This window comes from Rhincodon typus, chromosome 21 (assembly GCF_021869965.1).
Source record: "Rhincodon typus isolate 14 chromosome 21, sRhiTyp1.1, whole genome shotgun sequence".
NCBI classification, from domain to species: domain Eukaryota; kingdom Metazoa; phylum Chordata; class Chondrichthyes; order Orectolobiformes; family Rhincodontidae; genus Rhincodon; species Rhincodon typus.
This window is the reverse complement of record NC_063352.1, coordinates 45,512,318-45,522,615: the sequence shown is the minus strand read 5'-3', so window position 1 is coordinate 45,522,615 and position 10,298 is coordinate 45,512,318. Positions and strand designations below refer to the sequence as shown.

Here is a 10,298-nt window from a genome sequence, read left to right as displayed (position 1 = left end):
CCATTTCTGATGAAGGGCCTAGGCCCGAAACGTCAGCCTTCCTGCTCCTCTGATGCTGCTTGGCCTGCTTTGTTCATCCAGCTCTACACCTTGTTGTCTTTGATTCTTTCAGTGTTCTGTTCTCCTGGACTGGAGGATTTAGCACGAGGAACGTCTGTTTTGCTAAATTTGCCTTTTCCAAGGGCGTGCTTATGGGATGCTGCTCTTTCGGAACAGTTGATGATTAGTAGTTAAATGATATATATTTCTACTAAATATTTCAATAGATTTAAAGATAAGCCAATTTTTTGTCTATATTTCAGCTGTGTTGTAAGAAAAAAGTGTGTTTTGCTTAAACCCTAGTCATCGACCAATCGAATCACATCTTGAACATGCTACCTTAGACTTAAATGAGATAAAATTTAGGGTCTAGGCTATTTCCTTGATCATATTTTGAGGGGGTTTGGTCTGGTCCATAATAGGGACTAATATTTGGGCACCATCTTTGAATATGCTCTCGGAGAGCATTTCAGTTTGTGCAACCTTTGCTCCTCACTCCTCCATCCATCTCTGGAAATATCATAAACGCAGCACTCGACCCGAAATGTCAGCTTTCCTGCTCCTCTGATGCTGCCTGGCCTGCTGCACTCCTCCAGCTCCACACTGTGTTATCTCAGACTTCAGCATCGGCAGTTCTTACTGTCTCACCATAAATCCGTGATGCCTTTCTAGACACTATCCTGAGGAATGTCCAAGGAGGTAGGGATGTTCTCTTCTCCATTGATGTCAACTATGGGTATCCTGACTATGGAAGCTGCCTACCAGAGGTGGCAGCAGAGGGCAGTTCCTGTTGGCAGCTGAGCAGAACCTCCAGTGCCACAAGCAGAATGTTGATCTTCTGCACTGTGCCAGGCTAAGTGCCACTGTCTACCCAAAGTTTCATGCCCTTATGAGGGTGAGTTAACAAAGCAGAGGATTGGAACACAGGAGGGTCAGACATCTCCTTCCGGTGCCTCATGTGCAATCAGCACCTGACAGTTTGTCACAGCTACCAATGTCACCATACTGGCACAACAGCGGCACTGCCTCTTGTACTTCTGCCAGGGTTCCCACTTAAAACAGAAAAGGAGCTACAGCACTCAGCAACTCACACGCCACGAGGTCCCTGACCTTTCCTCACAACAAGGAGAACATCCACGTCTGACAGCTTTCCACCAAAGGCTCACAAGGGACAAGGAGAGCACCTCAATAGACAGTCCTATGAGTGAGCCTTTCTTGCTTGCCCCGGGTCAAGCTTGCTGGCACTAGCCAGCGAGGCTGCCTTGTTTGGACAGGCTTGTCGGCCTGGTGAGGCTTCACCCCAAACACTGTAAACAACAACAAGCCAGTCTCTCTATGTCTGTGATGTGTGGTGGGCTGATCAACAACGAGAGACTCCATCCTTAGCACTCTGGTGTTTATAAAAAGAAATGCCGTGGTTATAAAGGACCCAAGTAACTGCACACATTTGTATATTTTTTATGAATAAAGTATATTTTTTGAAATAGAAAACACAGGAGGGACCACTGTTTGAGATCTTCCTGCTGAAGTTATTTGGGGGTCCATTCAGTTGTTGGACCCTCCCAGTTCCTCAATGCATTTAATATAGCCTTGTGTGTGTAAGAGATGCCTTTGGTTTGTTGGGATAGAGTCAAACTCAAATGTTTGTTTGTTCACTTGATATGCAACTGTACAGCACTGAACTGCATTAGTGACAATGTATATATACAAAGATATTTTAATGAATAAAGTATATTTTTTGAAATAAAAAAAACTGAACACATTTATACTCACAAGACTTTAGAGGAAGAAATCTACCTCAACAGTTACAGATCTCATGGATTATGGTTTGTGAACACATCAGTTTCCTTATTTTGGCTAGTAAGTTTGCAACCATTGAATTAATTTCAATAGGTTGGGATGTTAATGACTATTCATACCTTCTAATGGTTTCCAAGCATGAGGATCAGGAGTGTGACCTGCCTATAAACTTTGATTCGCTGTCAGGAATCTTCATTTGTGTCTCCTGCCCAATTCCACTGCCTGCCTTTCCAATAGCTTCAAGTGGGTCCATCCAGTGTCTGGCTCCAGTTTGTTCTACCAAAACATATCATCATTTTGAATGTCCCATGTGAAATCTACCCGAACCTTCTCTCCTCTCAGGAAGACAATCCCAGTTTCTTTTCTCCTTCATTCTACAGATCTCTACCCACTTTGTCGATGATTCCTATTCTTGCATAAAAATCAGCAAGCCGAATGGATTCAACTTGTGATTTTATGCTGTATTTTCAATCGTTTCTACCACATTTGAATGAATTAAAAAATTGCCCATTTAAAAAGGGATTCTAGGGTTGCTATCTGGGGAAAAAAACGCAAGTGAATTTAAAGAGCCTAACAACTGTACTTGTTTAATTTGTCAAAACCTTATTTATAGTATGACTTTAGTGTTTACTTTTCATATTATTAGGTCTGGTAGAATTTGAAAATAGGTGCCTTAAATGTTGCATCAATTGAATAGATCATTAAATTATCAATGACATAGGCTTCAAAAATCTTTTTTCCAATATAAACTGAGACATTGACAAAAGAGATCGCAGAAAGAACAATTTATTCTAACTTCTTAAAATAAATAGCTCGGTTTAGCTTTCAAAACAGAACCACTGCGGGGAGACTCCTTGAAAGCAACTGGGCTCTCAGCCAAACCAACATATTGAGGCCAACCATTTACTTAGAGAATTCCTCCAACTGTCTTTGTTCTCCCTCATCCTTCATGAAGTTATTATTCCTTCACAGCCTCTACGTAAAGCAATGAATGAGATGACATGAACATTGAGAGGAAAAGCAGTGTCTTTCATGATCTCTAGGTGCCCAATGCTTTTTACCTAATGGAGCACTTTGAAATCTTGTCACCAATGTGAGGACAGTAATCATTCATAGGAAGCTGGATGGCCACAGGAGCTGTTTTTGTGAAGTTTTTTGAGGGATAAATCACTCATTTCCTGCTTGGCGGGAAAAAAAAACCTATTTCTTTACTTGCATCTCAGTGTTGTCAATGAATGCAGCCCCTAGAATTTAGGTATCATAACAGAAAACAGAATGGCCTATACGTTGCAGCCCAATGCAAACAATCAGCAGTTGTTCATTATCTTTACATCTGCCCACAGTCATGTTGTGGGTTTTTTTTGTGCAGCAACTTACTGGTATCGATAATGTAATACATTGCTGTGCAGAACCACATAGATACAGGCTCATTTGAGCCTGCAGGAATTTATGTGTGATTACCTTTCGAATTTTTAGTTTGCAAGTTACTCATTTCTGGGAATCTGTGCAGGGTGAACAGGACTATCAGTGGTGTGTCTCCTCAACTAATCACATTGAGGAATCATTTCTGAGGCATACAAATCTGAAGCAGGAAATATAAGTTATGACATTTACATCGATGTAAATTTATTGACGGAAAGGTGGATAAAAAGAGAGGAAGAAAGATGGAATTAAGAGACAGAGATCAATGAGATACATGGAAAAAAGCCATAAAAAATTTTGACCTTTCAATTTCAAAACTATCTTCAATAATTAAAATCCATAAATTATGGCACAGAGCTGTTTGATAAAAATTAATACTTATCACACTGTTAAAATGTCACACCCGAATACAACAATCCTAGCTTTCTCTAGCAGGTTAATTGGGCAAATAGTAGTTTTTTTAAAAGAATCTCTTCAGTGTGGAAGTAGGCCGTTCAGCCCATTGAGTCCAACTAACCCTCTGAAGAGCTGCCAACCCAGGACCACACCCCCTACCCTAAGACCAAAAGCAGTCTCCAGGACTGCTTGGACCCGGTGGCCTGGACCATGTGCAATTGTTCAGCGGAAAACCTAGCGGAGTCACCGACTTCATTAGCAAATGTGTGGAGGACTCTGTACCAAAGAAGTCAGTCCAAGTTTTCCCCAACCGTAAACCTTGGATGCACCAGGAAATCCACTCCCTTCTGAAGACCAGGCGTGCAGCATTCAGGTCAGGTGACCCAGGCCAATACAGAAAATCCAGACATGACCTTTACAAAGCCATCAGGAGGACAAGAGGCAGTACCAGACCATGTTAGAAGCCCAGACCTACCAAACAGACACCCGCTGTCTATGGCAAGGCCTAAATGACATTACGGGATACAAAATGAAACAGTGTAAGATGGCAGACAATGATACATCCCTCCCTGACATGCTCAATGCTTTCTATACTTGGTTTGAGCAGAATCCCACCTGCGTGGCAACGCCTGCCCCAACAGCCCCAGACACACCTGTTCCCCCTGTCACCGCTTCAGAAGTCGGATCAGTCTCTTCCTGAGAGTCACCCCAAGGAAAGCAACAGGCCCGGACGGTGTCCCCGGCCGAGCACTCAGATCCTGTGTGGACCAACTGGTGGAGGTATTCACCGAAATCTTCAACCTCTCCCTCCTACAAGCCGAGGTCCCCACCTGCTTCAAGAAGGCCACCATCACCCCTGTACCCAAGAAAACACATGCAGTGTGCCTTAATGATCACCACCCAATAGCTCTGACTTCAATAATCATGAAGTGCTTCAAGAGGCTGGTCATGGCCCACATTAACGCCAGTCTCCCAGATTCCCTACAATTTGCCTACCGACATAACAGGTTCACAGAGGATGCCATATCCCTGGCCCTGCACTCATCCCTGGAACATCTGGACAATAAAGCCACCTACATCAGACTCCTGCTCATTGACTACAGCTCCACCTTCAACACCATTATCCCCTCCAGACTGATCTCAAAGCTGCGTGACCTTGGTTTCTGCTCCACCCTCTGCAAATGGACCCTCAGCTTCCTGACCCATAGGCCGCAGTCAGTGAGGATAGGTAACTATACCTCCTCCATAATAACCCTCAACACTGGAGTCTCCCAAGGATCCGTCGTCAGCCCCTCGCTGTACTCCCTGTACACCCACGACTACGTTGCCAAATTCCAAATGAACGCCATCTATTAGTGCACTGATGACACCACTGTAGTGGGATGGATATCTAACAAACATGAGTTATAATGGAGAAGGGAGATAGAGGGCTTGGTGACATGGTGCAATGAAAACAATCTGTCCCTCAACGTCGGCAAAACTAAAGAACTGATCAACTTCAGAAAGAAAGGAGGAGAACATGCCCCCATCTACATCAACGGGACTGAGGTTGAGAGAGTGAAGAGCATCATGTTCCTCAGAGTGACATAAATGTGACTGTCAACAATGCACAACAACGCAAACTGTCCGGGTGCATAACCGCCTGGTATGGCAACTGCTCTGCACAGGACGTAAGAAACTACAGAAGGTGGTGTGCACAGCCCAGACCATCACGGTAGCCAGCTTTCCATCTGTGGACCCTATTCACATGGCTTGCTGCCACAGAAAGGCACCCAACACCATCAAAGACCCATCACACCCCGGTAATGATCTCTTATAACCTCTTCCGTCAGGCAGAAGATACAGAAGCCTGAACACACGCACAAGCAGGTTCAGTAACAGCTTCTTTCCAACTGTTTTCAGACTGTTGCATAGACTCTAGCCTCAAATGATGTAACCTGCGACATAACCTGTATGTCTCTCAGTCTTTTTTGATCTGTACATCCTTTGTTTGCTGTGATCTCCCTGCACCGTTCATAAACAAAGCTTTTCACTGTATTTTGGTACACCTGAGAAAATCAAAATCAAAAATAAAATTAAAACTCTGCATTTTCCATGGCTAGTCCAACTAGCCCGCACATCCCTGGATGCGATGGGCAATTTAGCATGGCCAATCTACCTAAACTGCACATCTTTGGACTGTGGGAGGAAACCAGAGCACCCGGAGGAAACCCACACAGACACAGGGAGAATGTGCAATCTGCACACAGACATTCGCCCAGGGGTGGAATTCAATATTGGTCCCTGATGCTGTGAGGTAGCAGCGCTAACCACTGAGCCATTGTGCCACCCCAGATACATACAGTACCTTCATGCATTTTATGTATTTGAATTCCAAGTCTCTAGGCAAGATACTTGCAAAGCTTATTGATGACAAGTTGAAAAGCAAGTTTTTGCTTTATGAGTTTAACTGCTGACATGCAGACGCTGGATATTGCTCTCCAATTTTCTCGAAAATAGTGGTGGTATGTTGCTACTGTAAAATCCAGTCTATTAGAGTATTCACTTTGTTACATTGTCTATAAAGTTGGTTAAAACCGATAGCTAAAAATGGAGCACGTTTGAGTGTTTTTGTCGTATAAAAGATTAAAATGTTGAATTTTATCAAAGTCACTGCACACATCATCATATTTAGTCTGAAAGACAATATCTATTTGAACAATATTTTTAAGTTTAAGTGTCTACAACATTCAAGAGACTGCAAATTCTGATTGGTTTTAAAGAAATATCTGGAATTAAGAGTCTAATTATGCCGTGAATCCATTGTTGATTGTTGGAAAAATCCACCTGGCTCACTAATGTCCTTTAGGGAGGGAAACTGCCTTCCTTAGCTGTTCTGGCCTACATGTGACTCCAAACCCACAGCAATGTGATTGACTCCTAACTACCCTGTGGGCAATTAGGGATGGGCAATAAATGCTGCCTTGCCAGCAATGCCCTCATCCTGTGAATGAATAAAACAAAAGAGTCTCAGTCTCAGTACTTCTGTAAGTAAATAAAACCTTTGATTTCTAGCATGCTTTTATTAAGCTCTGTTGGCTTCTTGATTATTTTTGTTTAAAGAGAATTGTTGGTGACCTCTTTGAAGGAACTAGCTTGAAGGATTTTCTGTGACAGATGGGATTAAATTAATATCAATACAGTAGTTGCAGAATTTAATTGAAACTGCTTTGCGGTCTTTTTAACCCAACAGTGAATATTACTTCAACTCCTTTGAGCATAACAACTCTCCCCAGATCATTCTCTGAAGAAGTCATTTGCACCCAGAGTTTAACTAAAAACATTCAGAAATTAAAGTATGAAATGAAAACTCATCTAAATTTATTTTGTTTAATATTAATAGGTTACGATTCATGTTTTAATACAATTAGGATTAATATTAATTGAAGAGTTTTGATGAAGTACAACATTACTGTATGTATAAATGTTATATATTATTTTAGTGACTAGCTTATAGCTTTGTCAGTGGTTAAATACTAAATTGAATTCCCTGGAAGTGACATTTATGGTATTCTCAAAATAAATTTTGCAGAAAGGGAAAGGCTTGAAATCAGCGTTTAAGGGCTATGTCACTGTAATTTACATCTTCAATAAACATGAGTACAATAATGTCAAAACATTGTAATTTAATTCCAAACTGTCATTACATGGAGAGAACACCTACCTGTGGGCAGATGCACTGAACCCACAAAAGGTTTGGACACTCAATGTTTCCATACAGCAGCTCAGAGAAAGCTCATTAGGATGATTCCCAATACAGGGGGATTGTCTTGTGAGCAAAGGTTAAACAGATTGGGACTTTGCTCACTGGAGTTTAGAAGAATGCGAGGTGATCTCATTGAAACATATAGGATTCTTAAGGGGTTTGATAGGGTAAATGCTGAGATGATGTTTCCCCTCATGGGAGAGCCTAGGACCAGAAGACATAGTCTCAGAATGAAGGGGTGCCAATTTAAGACTGAAATGAGGAGGAATTTCCTTTCTCAAGAGGGTTAAAAGTCTTTGGAACTCCTTACCACAGAGAGCTGTGGGGGCAGAGTCATTGTCTATATCTAAGGCTGAGATAGATAGATTCTTGATCAGGTGGGGAATCAAGGACCACAGGGAAAAGGCAGGAAAGTGGATGTGAGGAATGTCAGAAGGGCCAAAAGCCCATTCTTTTTCCTATATCTTTTGGTTTTATGGGCTTATATAGGATGCATGTCACTAGGAATTCAAGTATTTCTGTCTTGGTGAAGAGTTGCAACGAACCATTGGAACATTTAATATAAGAGCCACTTAGTTCTGTTGTTGGTGGGGCTGAGAACGAAGATGTGATGGTCATCTGTCATGGCCAAGGATATTACTTAAAGCCATGGTGAAGCTGAATGAGAGGAGGCAGATCTTTTGCTGGATAAGATACACACATAACATTGATGATTTATTGGGATGTCCGTTTCTGTTAAAACACTAACTATGCATTAGCTATCTCTAGTTTGACTGTTCAAATAAACTCCTGGCCGGCCTCCCATATTCAAGCCTTAATAAACGCAAGGCTGCTCAAAACTCTGCTGCTTGTGTCTTTACTCACAGCAAACTCATTCCCCTTTTGACCCATTCATTCATGGGATGTGGGTATCACTGACTGGCCCCAGCATTTATTGCCCGTCCCTAGCTGCCCTTGAGAAGGTGGGGGTGAGCTGCCTTCTCGAACAATTGCAATCCTCCTGCTATGGAGTGACCCACAATGCCCTTAGGGATGGAATTCCAGGATTTTGACCCAGTGATGTTGAAGCAATGGCCATATATTTCCAAGTCAGCATGGTGAGTGGCTTGGAGGGGAACTTGAAGGTGGTAGTGTGTCCCTTGTCCATTTGGGTGGAAAAGTTTGTGGATTTGGAAGGTGCTGTCGAAAGGCCCTTGGTGAGATGCTGCAGTGCATCTGGTCGACATTGCTGTTACTAAGCATCGATGGTGAAGGAAGCGAACCCACACTAGCTCCTGGTCAAGCAACATTGTGATTTTAAAATTCTCATCATTGTTTTGAAACCCTTCCACGACCTTGCCTCTTCCTAGCTCTTGCCATCTCCTCCTGTCCCACACCAGCTGAGGTATCTGTGCCAGTTCTTCCAGTTTGAAGTTCGTTAGTATTTGTGATTTTAATTTCTCCAATATTGCTGGTTGTATTGTCAGTTGTCTAGACCCTAGGCTGTGGAATTCCCTCTCTACACCTCTTTACCCTGCATCCCTCCTTCAAGATGTTTCTTCAAGTCTACCTCTTCGACCAAGCTTTTTGCTTATCCTCCTAATACCTCTTTATACAGCTAGGTGTCATCAGCTACAAAACCCTCTGTTTATAATACTCTGTGAAATATCTCAGGTGATTTGATTACATCCAAGGCGCTAATTAAGTTGATGTTGTTGAACTATGTGCTGGGATAATTTATTGCTGCTTCATCTGCTTCCCTTACTCCAGGAATGGGCACTTCAGCATTCAAGGCATCACCTCTGGCATCTTCTGAGGCTTCTTGCATCAGGTCTATCTGACTTAACCTGCTGTGTGATTCATAACATCACGATTCACAAGGCAATGTTTGACATATTCCTGGAACTGAGAGGCAAAGGTGTTAACACCCCCAGGAAACTGTGCACTTTGCACAAAAAGGCACCCTGTACAGAATTCACTATAAAATGCCAAAAATAACTGATAAGAATGAAATGAATAAACTTAAAACAGTCCTTGGTTTTAAGACAGCAGAGGCATACAGATTCAGTGAGAAAAGGCAGGACACATATGTCCTCGAAATAAGTCTGCACGCTGATAAGAGAGGTCAACACATTCTGATTGTCTAGAAAAACAAGCAACTTGGTTTAACAGCGAGAGAGGCTGAGTGACACACAACAAACAGTCAAATGTCTATCGTTGATGTTTAGTGATAGTGGTTACAATACAACTTCCATTCACTTGACTCACTACTCACCCCATGGAAAAAAACATGCCAAAAATGGGCCACTTGTAGTTGTTTCACAAATGCAATTGACAGGAAGCGAAGGAAGTTTTTTCCAGTGGGGGACGTGCTATCAGGGCAAGTATCAAGGGCCAAAGAGCTGCAAAAACAAGACAAACCATGGTTGCTAGAAATCTGTAGGAGCCTCACCCGCTTCCCTGGCCTCCCAAAGCAGAGGGGAGGCCCAGTCGGCAATTGGGGTGAGGAAGGGAACTGGCACTGGGGCAACGGCGAGCAGGTAAGTGTGACGGTGAGGAGTGGGTAAGGGCAATGGGAAGTAGGCAAGGGGTGGGGGGTGGGCACGATGATGTGGGCAGTGAGGGGAACAGTAAGTGAGAAAGTGAGGGGAGGTGGCGAGGGAAGTGGTAAGTGAGAAAGCGAGGGGGTGGTGAGAGGTGGAGTAAGTAGCTACGTGAGGGGGTGGTGAAGAGAATAGTGAGGAGGGGTAAGTGGGTAAGGGGAGGGTGTTGTAGGAGAGAGGGGTAAGTGGGCAAGTGAGGGGGTGGCAAAGGGAGTGTTGAGGGGAGGGATAAATGGGTAAATGAGGGAGTGGGAAGGGAGTAGTGAGGGGAGGGGTAAATGGGTAAGTGAGGGGAGGGGTAAGGGAGTGGTGAG

The 10,298-nt window shown here is 43.1% G+C and overlaps 2 long non-coding RNA genes across 3 annotated transcripts in view; one reads left to right on the top strand and one right to left on the bottom strand.

Moving 5' to 3' along the window:
* The window catches only part of LOC125485662, a 47,522-nt gene extending 37,762 nt beyond the window's left edge, over positions 1 to 9,760 (bottom strand). Inside the window, exons 1-2 of the long non-coding RNA XR_007264374.1 lie at positions 9,657 to 9,760; positions 1,959 to 2,115 (exon numbers count right to left, since the gene is read on the bottom strand). This is a non-coding gene — a long non-coding RNA (uncharacterized LOC125485662). The remainder of the gene's footprint in view (positions 1 to 1,958; positions 2,116 to 9,656) is intronic.
* LOC125485661 overlaps positions 9,577 to 10,298 on the top strand; it is a 36,230-nt gene continuing 35,508 nt past the window's right edge. For both annotated transcript variants that reach the window (XR_007264373.1, XR_007264372.1), the window contains exon 1: positions 9,577 to 9,921. This is a non-coding gene — a long non-coding RNA (uncharacterized LOC125485661). The remainder of the gene's footprint in view (positions 9,922 to 10,298) is intronic.